The 13,445-nt window shown below is 43.1% G+C and overlaps 1 long non-coding RNA gene across 2 annotated transcripts; it reads left to right on the forward strand.

Annotated features, from left to right (window-relative positions):
- Nucleotides 1-823: 823 nt before the first annotated feature.
- On the forward strand, nucleotides 824-5,602 carry LOC105724684 (uncharacterized). Of its 2 annotated transcripts, none has more exons than XR_001109092.2 (4): nucleotides 824-966; nucleotides 2,168-2,288; nucleotides 2,390-2,490; nucleotides 4,176-5,602. It is a non-coding gene; the product is annotated as an uncharacterized LOC105724684 (long non-coding RNA). The 2 variants fall into 2 exon arrangements; XR_001109091.2 differs by lacking the exon at nucleotides 824-966 and adding an exon at nucleotides 988-1,249.
- The last annotated feature ends 7,843 nt before the right edge of the window (nucleotides 5,603-13,445 follow it).

The raw sequence follows: 13,445 nt of genomic DNA on the forward strand, positions 1-13,445 counted from the left end.
CGCTCCGCGCCCGCGCTCGGCCTGGGGCGGCGGCGCGGCGGGGGCGGTGGGGGCGGCCGTGAGGCGGGGAAGGCGGGGGCGGCGGGGGCAGAGGAGGAGGAGCGGGGGAGGACCGGCGAGAGGAGGGCCCGCCGCTGGTCAACTCTGCCGGCTGGCGAGGCCACCCTGGGCTGGCTCTGGCCCCGCCGGCTGCAGGAGCGCGTCGCGGGGCCGCCCGCCTACTCCATGGTCCGCGCTCTGGGGACCGGGGCCGGGGCCGGGGCCGGACCGGAGCGCGCAGGGAGCACCGAGCGAGCTGGGAGCATGAGTTAGTGCAGCTCCCCGCAGCCTGCAGCGGCGAGGATGGTCGGGCCAGGGTCGGCGGCAGGGGGGCGCGCGGGCAAGGGCAGTGGCTGGGACACAGCCCGGCCCTGACAGGCACGGCGGGGAGGGGGCCGGCGGGGAGGGGACCCGCGGGGAGGCGACTGGGCTAGGAAGGGAACCCTGTGTGCAGTCCTTCAACCCTTCTGTGCCAGGGGAAGGGGGACGGCGCAGGGGGGGCCCCCTCTCGGGAAGCACACACGCTGCCTCCCAGAGGCTGGTCTTCATCAAGAAGGATTCGCTGGAAACTTTGGAAAAACCGAGGGATTCTTCAACCCCCTCTCTATTTGCTGCCTGGAGTCAGCGCGCCGCGAGTGCTCTTGGCTGCCCGCGCCCGGCCGCTGGCCTCGCCTCCTCTCGCGGGCCTCCCGGGTTTCCCTCTGCCCCCTTGCGGGGATCCCCCTGTGCGCCCTGCTCGCGATTTGGAACAGGCCTCCCCAAAGGCTGTTGGTTCCACAAGGGTGTCCGGGCTCCCCCCTCTGGCCTGGGCTCACACTTCGCTTTCTGTTCCTGCTGGACCAAGCCCAACACTGTGGCTGATGGAAATGGGGACAGCTGGCACTGTCCCTGGAGAAGCGGCCTGAAGAGGCTCCTGGACTTCCGCAGGTAACACCAGTCTACCCTACCTCCGACGAAGTTAGAGTCCTCGTCTTCCCATTTCCTGCATTCCAGGTCTCCTGCCCCTCCTTGCTGAAGGCGTCATTGCAGAAAGTATCCATTTGGAGAGGACCCCTGGCCATCCCAGGCACAGCCTACTCTTCCGCGTTAGGCTTCCCCAGACTCTTCCCAGATGCTTCCCAGGGGCTGCTGGCTGGGCTGAGGAGGAGATGCCATTGTGGTGGGGCTAAAAACAAAAGCCCTTGTTCGGAAAGGGATCACCTGAAGCCAGGTGTCTGTCTGGGTGACTCCATGGAATCCATTTAGATCAGGGAATCTATCCCAATACCCTAAGAAAGTGGGAAGGAAGCAGGGAACCTCTGAACAGGGTTCCCCAGCCTAGGTCCGCAAGGGCCCGCAGAGTTCAAACGTGTCCCCATCTGTGGCTGACCTTGTACCCACCCACCACCTCCTCCCAGACAATCCCTGACAGCACCTGGGAACAGCAAGGTCACAGCAAAGGGCAGAGTAAGTGGTCCTAGGTGGCCTCCTTTCCATAGAAAGAAAGGCCATCTCACCCAGGAAGACCTGAGACTTTTCCTTCCTGGGTGTATCACTTATTACTCCTGTTCTCAGCTTGGCATCTTCCAGACACTTAGAGTACCTCCCCCACAGTGCCTGAGTGGTTGTCCCTTTGCTTTGGCTCCAGATACTAAGAAGGATGTAAAAATATGAGTTTTTACATCCTTCTTAGTTGGATATTTTTTAATATTCTTTAATATCCGTGCTGGAACGTGTGAGGAGAATTCTCTAGTTGTGTTACCTCCTTCAAGCTTTTGGAGACACGGAAAAGAAAGTTTAGGAGCTGAGAAAAATTCACCTAACCAGGAAAGACACTCAAATAGTGTTTTCTAGTGAAAACAAGGGAAAATATAAGGTGAGAGGGAATCTGGAACTAATTGAGTTAGGGAATGAACACTAGCTCCAGGGGAAAATACCATAGGCTCAAGAAATTGTGTAATCTGGTGATGGAGGGGGAGTTAGGAAGGGAGCCAGGAGGAAGGAGAATAACCAGGAACTGGCAATTTCTTGGAAATTATCTCAGCACCAGGAGTGTATGTGTGTTGGGGGGGCATGGGGCATGGGGGAGGAGAGAGAGCACTCCTGTGGCACATAGAAATGCTTCTTGGCTTTCTTTTCATTTGGACAGATTTTAGAGTGAAGAGATTTGTGAAAGTAAAGCACAGAGAGTGATCCCTTGAGCAGCCAGGCACCACCCGGGGAAGGAAGGTGGGGATCCTGGTCCCCAGGCTGACAGCAGCTGAGACCTGGTAGGTTCCTCAGCCCACCAGGTGATGGCCAAGGGAGACAGGCCTCAGGGGCTCCTCTCCAAGGAAAACAGTCTTTTTTTTTTCCTACCTGCCCCTTCTAGCCTATGGAAACTCCCCCGAGAAACAACTGTGAAACAAGCAAGAGTTGAAATGAAGAATGTGCTTACTATCTTTCCCTATCAGCATCTTCGTCAATCCTGAGGTAGCTTTTGCTCTTTATTTCTTAATCTGCTTGCATTTGATCTCACATTTTGTGCAGCCTTATGGAAAAAATTCCAGCCTCTGATACCTTAGTCCAAGAGCATTTCTTGTCTGGAAGAAGAGGCATGAGTCCCAGGTGCGTGGGGGTCTTCACCCTTTCAGAAATAAGACAGGTGTATTTACAGAGCACCTCCCCACCCTGGGCTGGGTGCTAGGGTCACTCTCTACTCCCTGTGTTTTTACCTCCCATAAACATTCCGTTTTCAGGTCCGTGCAGAGAATTTGGACCTGATGTGGTGAATGAAAGTGGTTCATCTTCCTCATATTTCTGTCTTTAGGACAAAGTCGTTAGCCTCCCACGACTGTATTCGCTAACTCTCAGCCCAGGTCAGATCTTCCACCAGCCAGTGAGTGGGGCCTCGTCTGTGCCCAGACTAGGTGCAGCTCAGTGCTCTCCTGTGATACTTCCAGCTCTCCAGCCAGACCTCACAGAGCAGTTTCCAGGACAAAGCAAGGTTATGTCTCCATAACACCAAACATTCCCAGGTGTGGCAGACAGGCCACTAATTTAGAAGAGAGGAGGAGAAAATCAGAAAAGCCACTTTCTTGGTAAGGAGACATCAGCTTCCTCGCCATGGTTGTTCCATAACACAAGGAGACCTGGTCCAAGTTCAGAGGGGAAAGACACCCCTTTAAACACAGTGAGACCAAATGTTAGCAGATGGGGGAATAAAAGGGATAAATTCCCCCACGAAGTATGCCTGGAACAGGCCTTGTACCATCCTCCTCTTGCCTAGGGACTTGAAGGGCCAGGCTCCCTGTCATTGCCTCACTCAAATGTAGCCCAGGAAGCCGTTGCGCCGATAGCACTGATCAGCTCCAGACAAATCCCCCTGCACCTGCACAGATACATAGACTTGCACAAAACCCCTCCCTTACTAAAGAAAACCTAATAACTTATTTCTTCTCACCCCCATTCTTGTCCACCGCCTTTATCAAAAAGCCAGGAAACTGCTCTTCAGACACTTTCTGAGCCAGCTATATTTTGAAGGACAAAAAAATTTACTTATTTGAGAGCATTGTGTCTGCAAGGTGGGCTCACATTATGTTCCGTGTTCAGTTAATGACTGGAGTTCAAGAAGACTGCTTATTTTATAAGAGTTTTCAATTTTGAATTTTCTTTTTGCCCAACTTTGTGGATTTGTTTGGTTTTTAACTCATCACATGAATATGATTATAGACTTTTTTTTTTTTCCTGGAGAACCATTGTCAGATTCACAATTGCCTTTAAAAAAATTTATTGACTGGGCACGGTGGCTCATGCCTGTAATCCCAGCACTTTGGGAGGCCAAGGCAGGTGGATTACCTGAGGTCAGGAGTTCGAGACCAGCCTGGCCAATATGGTAAAACCCCATCTCTACTAAGAATACAAAAATTGGCCAGGCATGGGTGGCACGAACCTGTAATCTTAGCTACTTGGGAGGCTGAGGCAGGAGGTTCGCTTGAACCTGGAAGGCGGAGGTTGCAGTGAGCCCGGATTGCACCACTGCACTCCAGCCTAGGCGACAGAGCAAGACTCCGTCTCAAAAAAAAAAAAAAATGTTGAGCTATTGCATACGTGAGGCAAAATGCACACAGCTTAAGTATTAATTCAATGACTCTGTGTATGCGTATACATCCTTATAGGTTCCAGATCAAGATGTGGAACATTTCCTGCTCTCCTGGACGTCTCCCTTGTGCCAACCCCTCACCAGGCAATGATTCCCCAGAAATAGAGCCTCTTCCCAACCCTGTACCCTAGATCGTTGTTGCCTGTCCTTGAACCTCAGATGAAGGGAGGCTACTTCTGCCCATCTTTGTTTTTGTGGTGTCTGTCCATTGGGGTGTGCATAGCTGTAATTTGTTCTTTTTCACCCTGTGAAGGTATAGGTTGTTTTTACCGAATGCTTCGGTTCCCTTCCAAGTTTAGTGTAAGCCAAGAATAATCAAACCACTGCATCTGGATCAGAGATAAATGACCTCCCAAATTGGCTAGTTTTATAAGGCACTTCAGCTGAGATTGAAACAGTCATCGGCTGCTTCTCAAACCAGCTACACTGCATAAGGAGGAGCCCAAGGGAAACTGCAGGCCAGCAGGTCCACTGGCAAACCTCAGGGGGCCAAGCTGTTAAAGAGAGCACAGAAGAATTCCTGCAATGTACATTCAGCTTTGTGGCAGCTATTAATGGCAAAAGTCAGTACAACCCATTTCCTGTGCACTCTTTTCATCCCTTTTTCTTCTAAATGAGAGGAAAGTAGAATAGGGTCCATCAGGAAAGATTCACACCCAGGCCATGGCAAACTCATGGAGGATCCTGTCAGTCAAATTCCTTTCTACTGGGAGAAGTACGAAGGAGCTTGTTAGTAATGTGCCTTTCCCAATCCTATCCTGAGGATGTGGGACTCAGGAGACCCAACAATCTGCACTATTACAAGGTCCCAGGAATCCTTTCATGTTAAAGTTTGACACCTGCTGTTTTCAGAGAAAGGGACAGCTTGGCATGTATTTTTGGTAAATTCTGGAGGGCAAATCTAAAAAGGAAAAATATACCACCCAGCTCCTATTTGTCGATGTTTTAAATTGACTTGTTTTGGGTGTTTGGAAGAAAAAAGAGTATGCAAACACAGCCTGTAGCCATGTCTGTATATTTCCTTTTTCATATGAGTACTATGTTTCTTAAAGACTCCTGTAAGAAATAATTCAGACCCACATAAATAATAAAGAGATTAAAATTTTTAATCCACAGAGGACAAACATTAAGTATTCACAATTTGAGCAAGTTGTTCATTCTGTCAGGATCATTCAGAAAACACATACATGCCACTAATTTAATTTTGCCCTTGTAAGCTCGGGCAGATAAGGTGCCGAGTGTGGCAGAGGAGCATGGGGAGAGCCCTGAAGGCTTATTTTTGTTAACATACAAATATTAGACTTGGGAATCCCATGGTTTTAATCAAGACAATAGATCCATAAAATGTTTTAGCATTTTTAAATTTCAAAACTCCATCCTGATAGACCATGATATATAGTACATCTTAAGTGAATAAATAAAGCTACAGTATGAATTTTATAATGCATTTTTGTAAAGTTAAGCAAAATCATCTCTCTCTTTCTCTCTCTGTCTGTCTCTCTCTCTCTCTCTGTCTCTCTCTCTCTGTCTCATACACACACACACACACACACACACACACACTCACACTGATTACTTTGGGATATGGGATTACAGGATTTGGGTTGGGATCAGTGAATGAAGAGGGACTTTCACTTTTTGTTTTACACCCTTCTATACCTTTAAAATTATTTTTCTTCCATCAGTATGCCCTATTTTCTTAATTTAAAAAATTAAGAAATATTAAAAGAATCTGTTCATCTGTAAGCACTTAAGACAAGTTGACTTAAATTAAATAAATTGACATGGTTTGACTTTGGCAGGGTTGAGCAGGAGGCCAGGGTGGGCCTCCAGGCCTGCCTTCCAAGGAGTCGCTCCTCCCCACCTTGGCTGGCAGCTCTGTGCCCCGAGGCTCATTTGGAGGAGCCCTGAGATGGCAGGGGGAGCGCAGCCCACTCAGGTGGTCCGCTGTGGTTGACTGGAGCAGGAAGCTGGACTTCTGATTCTGATTTGGCCACAGGTCTAAAGTGTAGTCCATTCCTCCCCCGTGCCCCAGTTTCCTCAACGGTAAAACATGATGGCAGTCCTTCCAGAGAAGGGTATTTTGTGGCAGTCATGCATTTTGTACAAAACCTTCAGAGGAAAGAGATGCCACAGTTAGTTGGTTCTTTGTACTTTAGACAGCCCTGTGCTATTCTGATGGGGATAATCAGAGCCAACCCCCCTTGCCCAAGGCCTCAAATTGACTGTGGAATCCACTTCAGGCCCAGCTCAGCTGTCCATGCAAACACCTGAGTGGTAAACACATGACCCATCACCAAGTCGCCATCCCCAGAGAGACCTGAGGCCTATGGGATGGTCCCACATTATACGGTGCTGTGTCCGTCTCCTTATATCAGTTCATCGCGCTGGTTTCCAGCCGCAGAACTGCAGAATGATTGGGTCCAGATGCTCTTCCTCGGATCGCTGTGGCGGTGCGCCCCCTGGTGGCAGCGGTAAATTTCCTCCTAGGGGATTTCTGTGTGCCCGAGAGGTGTTCCCTACTTGCCCTTGACTGGTTCAGCTTAATCTGTGACTTCACAGCCTCTTTTCTTTACACATTTCCATTCAGGTGACATGTGACATTAAGATGACTGGTGCGTCGCATGCAGCACTTCCTGACTCCCGAGTTTGTTTCACTGGCAATTAAAGAGTTCTTTAGGTACTTAAATATTTCACTTTTTAAAAATTAAGTCCCTTTCTTTGAAAGTTTATGCCAGGAATAGACAGGACTCATGTGTAGCATTTTCTTTCCAGTCATTTAAGTTTTTGGTACTCCAAATGTTGTCCCTGGACCAGCAGACAGTAGGAAATAGTGGCATGACCTGGGAGTTGATTAGAAAGGTAGGCTCCTAAGACCACTGCATTAGAACTTTCATTTTAACAAAACCCACAGATTGAAAAGCATAGATTTGGTTGATACTTCCTCGTAGATTAGATGGCTAGAAGTTCATAACTACCCATATTTATAGCTAACTATATGTTACAGCACTCAAGATTGCACAGACCTTTTCATTTTTTCAACTTTCCCTGTTTCATTTGCTTTTAAACACCTCTTAAATATGGAAAACCAGCAGAACCAAATTCCCAACGTTTAAGCATTTAAAGTAATCTATAAGCAATAGCTTCTAATGTCTCCAAGGAATAAGAATTCCAGCTACAGCATCAAACATTTAGCTGTGAATAGCAAGACACTATATTCCATATAATATTGAAAAGAAAAATTTCCACGTTAAATACCACATCATGGTAAACTATGTTAGTTCAACAACAACACCAGTGCATGATGCATTTTAAACACACAGCAGGGTATAACTTAAACTCTGGAAAAGTATCCTGAGAATGTGAGAATACTTGGTAAAGTCATTTTTATTTTTTCAAAGTGTTTCTATCCATAGTCTGCATTAGTCATGTTCTCATTAAAATACCACATCCAAAAATATCAAGTTTTATGGTAAAATGACGAAAATTATTAAAGGAATAAAAATTAGTTCTTTGAGATGCTAAAAATTGGGTACAACAATTTTTTTTTAAGATGGAGTCTCATTCTGTTACCCAGGCTGGAGTGCAGTGGCACAGTCTCGGCTCACTGCGACCTCTGCCTCCTGGGTTCAAGCTATTCTCCTGCCTCAGTCTCCCGAGTAGCTGAGACTACAGGCACACACTACCACATCTGGCTAATTTTTGTATCTTTAGTAGAGATGGGATCTTACTATGTTGATCAGGCTGGTCTGGAACTCCTGACCTCAAGTGATCCTCCCACCTTGGGTACAACAATTTTTGTTTAACTTTTTTATTTTAAGCTGATTTTAGTCTTAGGACAGAAATTATAAAAAATAGTACAGAGAATCCCAAGAGGCCCTTTATGGATCTCATCCTAATGTAATCACTTTGAGTATGTATGGTAAGATAATAAGAGCTACAAAATTAGCATAGTAACAATACTACTAACTAAACCAGAGACCTTATTCAAGTTCCATATTTTTTTCTCCAGTCTTTCCTTACTTTCATGACTTTGACATCTTTGAGTATGGATGATTTATTTCACAAAATGCCCCTCAATTTAGATGTGTCTACTATGTTCTCCTTACCTGAATGAGATTATGCATCATGGCAATGGAATTATGCCATGTCCTTCTCAGTGCCTCTTACCATGGAATTTCTGATGTCAATATGTCTTATTACTGGTGCTAACCTAGATAACATGGAGATAACATTTTGGGAAAGGTACTTTGAAGCTATGCAAGTTTTGCTTGTCTTCAAAATGTTACCCACTAATTTTAACATGCATTGATGAATCTTAACTGCAACAATGATTACTGTGATATTCCCGTCATGTAAAAAGTTACTTGCCATTTTTCTGTAGCATTGAATGACAACTAGAAAAGAAAGCAGTACTCAAACAGTGAACAATGAGGAAGAGGGAAAGAAAAACAGAAGGGCCCCTCTACAGGTTGTGTTTCCTTTTTTTGTTCTTTGTAGAGATAGAATATTGCTAGGCTGGTCTTGAACTCCTGGCCTCAGGCAATAGTCCTGTCTCAGCCTCCCAAAGTGCTGGGATTATAGGCATGAGCCACTATGCCTGGCCCAGGTTATATTAATAACAACAGCAAACCCTAATTAGTAAGAAGAATATGATTTTCAGACATCATGTTATGTTACTGGAGATGTTCAGTTGTCAACAAAAAAATTTTACACATGTAAAGAAACAAGAAAGTATGACCAATAATAACAACAACAGCAACCAGAAATCAATATACACTGTCACTGAGGAAGCCCAGATACTGGACACACTAGGCAAATACTTTAACTTTATTTATTTATTACTTTTATTTCAGTAGGTTTTTGGGGAAGAGGTAGTGTTTGGTTACATGAATATGTTTTTAAGTGGTGTGTTCTGAGATTTTGGTGTACCCACCACCTGAGCAGTGTACACAATGTGTAGTCTAGACAAAGATTTTAAATCAACTATTTTAAAAGTCATGTCTTTAAAAGTCTTGCAAAATAGAAACTTTCAATAAAGAGATACAAACTGCTTTAAAAATACGACAAAAAAAAATTCTGAAGTTGATGAGTGGAATAACTGAAATAAAAAATTCACTGGAGGTTTGTAGCAGCAGCAGATCTGAGAAGGCAGAAGAAAGCATCAGCAAATTTAAAGACAGATTAACTGAGACTGTGTTGTCTGAAAAAGAAAAGAGGATGAATAAAAATGAATAGAGGTTCATATCTGTGAGACACCATCAAATCTACCAACATACGCATCATAGGAGTCCCAAATGGAGAACAGAGAAATAACTGGAATAATATTTAAAGAAATATCAGATGAGATCAGGTGCATTCAGGGTGGTATGTCCTTCAAAAAATCAATGAATGTAGGAGCTGGTTTTTTAAAAAATATCAATGAAATAGATAGACTTTTAGCCAGACTAATAAAGAAGAAAAGACAGAAAAATCAAATAGATGCAATAAAAAATGATAAAGGGGATATCACCACTGATCCCACAGAAATACAAACTACATCAGAGAATACTATAAACAGCTCTATGCAAATAAACCAGAAATTCTAGAAGAAATGGATAAATACCAGGACGTTTACTTCCTCCCAAGACTAAACCAGGAAGTCAAATCCCTGAGTAGACCAATAACAAGGTCTGAAATTGAGGCAGCAATTAATAGCCTACCAACCAAGAAAGTCCAGGACCAGACAGATTCACAGCCAAATTCTACCAGAAGTACAAAGAGGAGTTAGTACCATTCCTTCTGAAACTATTCCAAACAATAGAAAAAGAGGGAATTCTCCCTAATACATTTTATGAGGCTAACATCACTCTGATACCAAAACCCAGCACAGATACAACTAAAAAAGAAAATTTCAGGCCAATATCCACGAGGAACATCAGTGCAAAATATTCAATAAAATACTAGCAAGCTGAATCCAACATCACATCCAAAAGCTTATTTATCACAATCAAGTTGGCCTAATCCCTGACATGCAAGGCTGGTTCAACATATTCGAATCAGTAAACATAATTCATCATATAAACAGAACCAAAGACAAAAACCACATGATTATCTCAATAGATGCAGAGAAGGCCTTCAACAAAATTCAATAGCCCTTTATGCTAAAAACTCTCAATAAACTAGGTACTGATGGTACATATCTCAAAATAATAAGAGCTATTTATGACAAACCCACATCCAATATCATAATGAATAGGCAAAAACTAGAAGCATTCCCTTTGAAAACCAGCACAGTGGAAGTCGCACATGAATGAAAGTGTGTATGATTTGTAAAAGCTGCCTTTCTTCTCATGAGAAAAATCAAGCATGTGGGAAGCATTGGATCCCTGATGGGAGCATGAAAGACACCAAAGCCAGAGATATCACAGGTAAGAGGCAAATCTCCCTCCAGCAAGCATTTTACCAATATTTTCCTCCTAACTCATAAGCTCCCCCTTCTCTCCTTTTCCATCGTGGTAGTCCACTCTTTCTTTTATAAGAGACCTGGGCTCTGGTCTCAATTCTTCCAGGAATAGAAAGGTCAGCTTCACAATGCCATCTCTCCCCCAGGCCTCAGGCTCCTATAAATTAAAGATTTGAACAAAATGATCAGTTTGAAGTTCTGTAATTTATAAGTGTTGAAGTTTTAATGGTGCTTTTGAGGGAAAATGGTGAAACATTCTATCAACTGTATTGACTTTGCTTTAAGGCATAATGTTCTACTTTTAATACTTTCCGTTTATGACAATGAAAATTCTTAAGTGTATCACTATCTAGTCCAAAGCAAAAATGAAAAGGTCCTGAAATCTGGCTTTTAACTCTGATATATTGATTTGTTATTTTTAAGGCCATAAGACTTATGAGACCAAATAAATGTGTATTTCTCTGTTTTAAAAAATATGTATTTTTTCAAGCTAGTTATGTTGCATATTGTTAGCCCCATAACAGAACTGTAAAGGAGATTTTCTTAAAGAAAGCATAAAACAATGGCAGAAATTAGTGGGGCAGGAGAGATCTAAATAAACACAGAGAATTTTTAGGGCAGTGAAATTGCTCTGTATGGTACTATAATGGTGGATATATTTGTTCAAACCCATAGAATGTAAAACACCAAGAGTAAACCCTAAGGTAAACTTTAGGTGATAACAGCGTGTCAATGTACATTCATCAATTGTAATGAATGTACCACTCTGGTCAAGTAGTAATAATGTGGCATACCATGCATGTGTTGGGGAAGGGGTATATGGAAAACCTCTGTATCTTTCACTCAATTTTGCTGTGAACCTAAAACTGCTCTTGAAAATATAATCAATTAAAAAAAAGAAAAAAAGAAAACCAGCACAAGACAAGGATGCCCTGTCTCACCACTCCTATTCAACACAGTATTGGAAGTTCTGGCGAGGGCAATCAGGCAAGAAAAAGAAATAAAAGATATTCAGTCTGGAAAATAGGAAGTCAAATTGTCTCTATTTGCAGACTACTTGATTGTATGTCTGGAAGACCCCCATCATCTCATTCTGAAATCTTCTTAAGTTGATAAGCAACTTCAGCAAAGTCTCAGAATACAAAAGCAATGTGAAAAAATCACAAGCATTCCTATACACCAATAACAGACAAACAGAGAGCCAAACCATAAGTGAACTCCCATTCACAACTGCTACAAAGAGAATAAAATACCTAGGAATACAACTAACGAGGGGTGTGAAGGACCTCTTCAAGGAGAACTACAAACCACTGCTCAAGGAAATAAGAGAGGACACAAACAAGTGGAGAAGCATTTCATGTTCATGGTTAGGAAGAATCAATATAGTGAAACTGGCCATACTGCCAAAGTAATTTATAGATTAAATGCTATCCCCATCAAGCTAACATTGATTTTCTTCACAGAATTGGAAAAAAACACCTTAAACTTCATATGGAACCAAAAAAAAGAGCCTGCATAACCAAGACAATCCTAAGCAAATAATAATAATAATTAAAAAACAAACAAACACACACTAAGCTTAAGGCATCACACTACCTGACTTCAAACTATACTACTACAAGGCTACAGTAATCAAAACAACAGGGTACTGGTACCAAAACAGAGATATAGAGTAATGGAACAGAACAGAGGCCTCAGAAGTAATGCTACACATCTACAACCATCTGATCTTTGACAAACCTGACAAAAACAAGGAATAGGGAATGAATTCCCTATTAAATACATGGTATTGGGAAAACTGGCTAGCCATATGCAGAAAGCTGAAACTGGATCCCTTCCTTACCCCTTGCACAAAAATTAACTCCAGATGGATTAAAGATTTAAACATAAGATCTAATACCATAAAAACCCTAGAAGAAAACCTAGGCCACACCATTCAGGACATAGGCATGGGCAAGGTCTTCATGACTAAAACACCAAAAGCAATGGCAATAAAAGCCAAAATAGACAAATGGGGTGTAATTAAACTAAAGAGCTTCTGCACAGCAAAAGACACTATTATTAGGTGATCAGGAAACCTACAGAATGGGAGAAACTTTTTGCTATCTATCCATCTAAGGGCTAATATCCAGAATCTAAAAGAACTTAAACAAATCTGCAAGAAAACAAACAAACAACCCCATGAAAAAGTGAACAAAGCATATGAACAGACATTTCTCAAAAGGATACATTTATGCAGCTAAGAAACATATGAAAAAAAGCTTATCATCCCTGGTTATTAGAGAAATGCAAATCAAAACCACATTGATATACCATCTCATGCCAGTTAGAATGGCAATCATTAAAAAATCGGGAGACAGCAGATGCTGGAGAGGATGTGGAGAAAGATTAATGCTTTTACAGTTAGTGAGAGTGTAAATTAATTCAACTATTGTGGAAGACAGTGTGGTGATTCCTCAAGCATCTAGAACTAGAAATACCATTTGACCCAGCAATCCCATTACTTGGTATATACCCAAAGGATTATAAATCATTTTAGTATAAAGACACATGCACATGTATGTTGTGGTCTGTGAGAACAGCACATCTGCTGGTGGTCTCTTGACCTGCAAGAGGGTCCAAGTACCTGGAAGAGAGAGTGCGCGGAAGAAAAGAATGACAGATAGCTGGGGTCTGGAGGACTGACAAGGCAATGCCCCAGTCAGCAGTTTATTTCATGCACAGGGTCTCAGCCCACAATGGCTGATGTCAAATCATTACAACAAAGGGGAACAGAACATTGCAAGCCTAGGGATCAAGATAAAACTAGTACAGAAAGATTGATCCAAAAAATCATAAAAC

Source organism: Aotus nancymaae, unplaced genomic scaffold, assembly GCF_030222135.1.
Source record: "Aotus nancymaae isolate 86718 unplaced genomic scaffold, 86718_ANA_hifiasm-v0.15.2.pri h1tg000001l, whole genome shotgun sequence".
Taxonomy (NCBI): Eukaryota; Metazoa; Chordata; class Mammalia; order Primates; family Aotidae; genus Aotus; species Aotus nancymaae.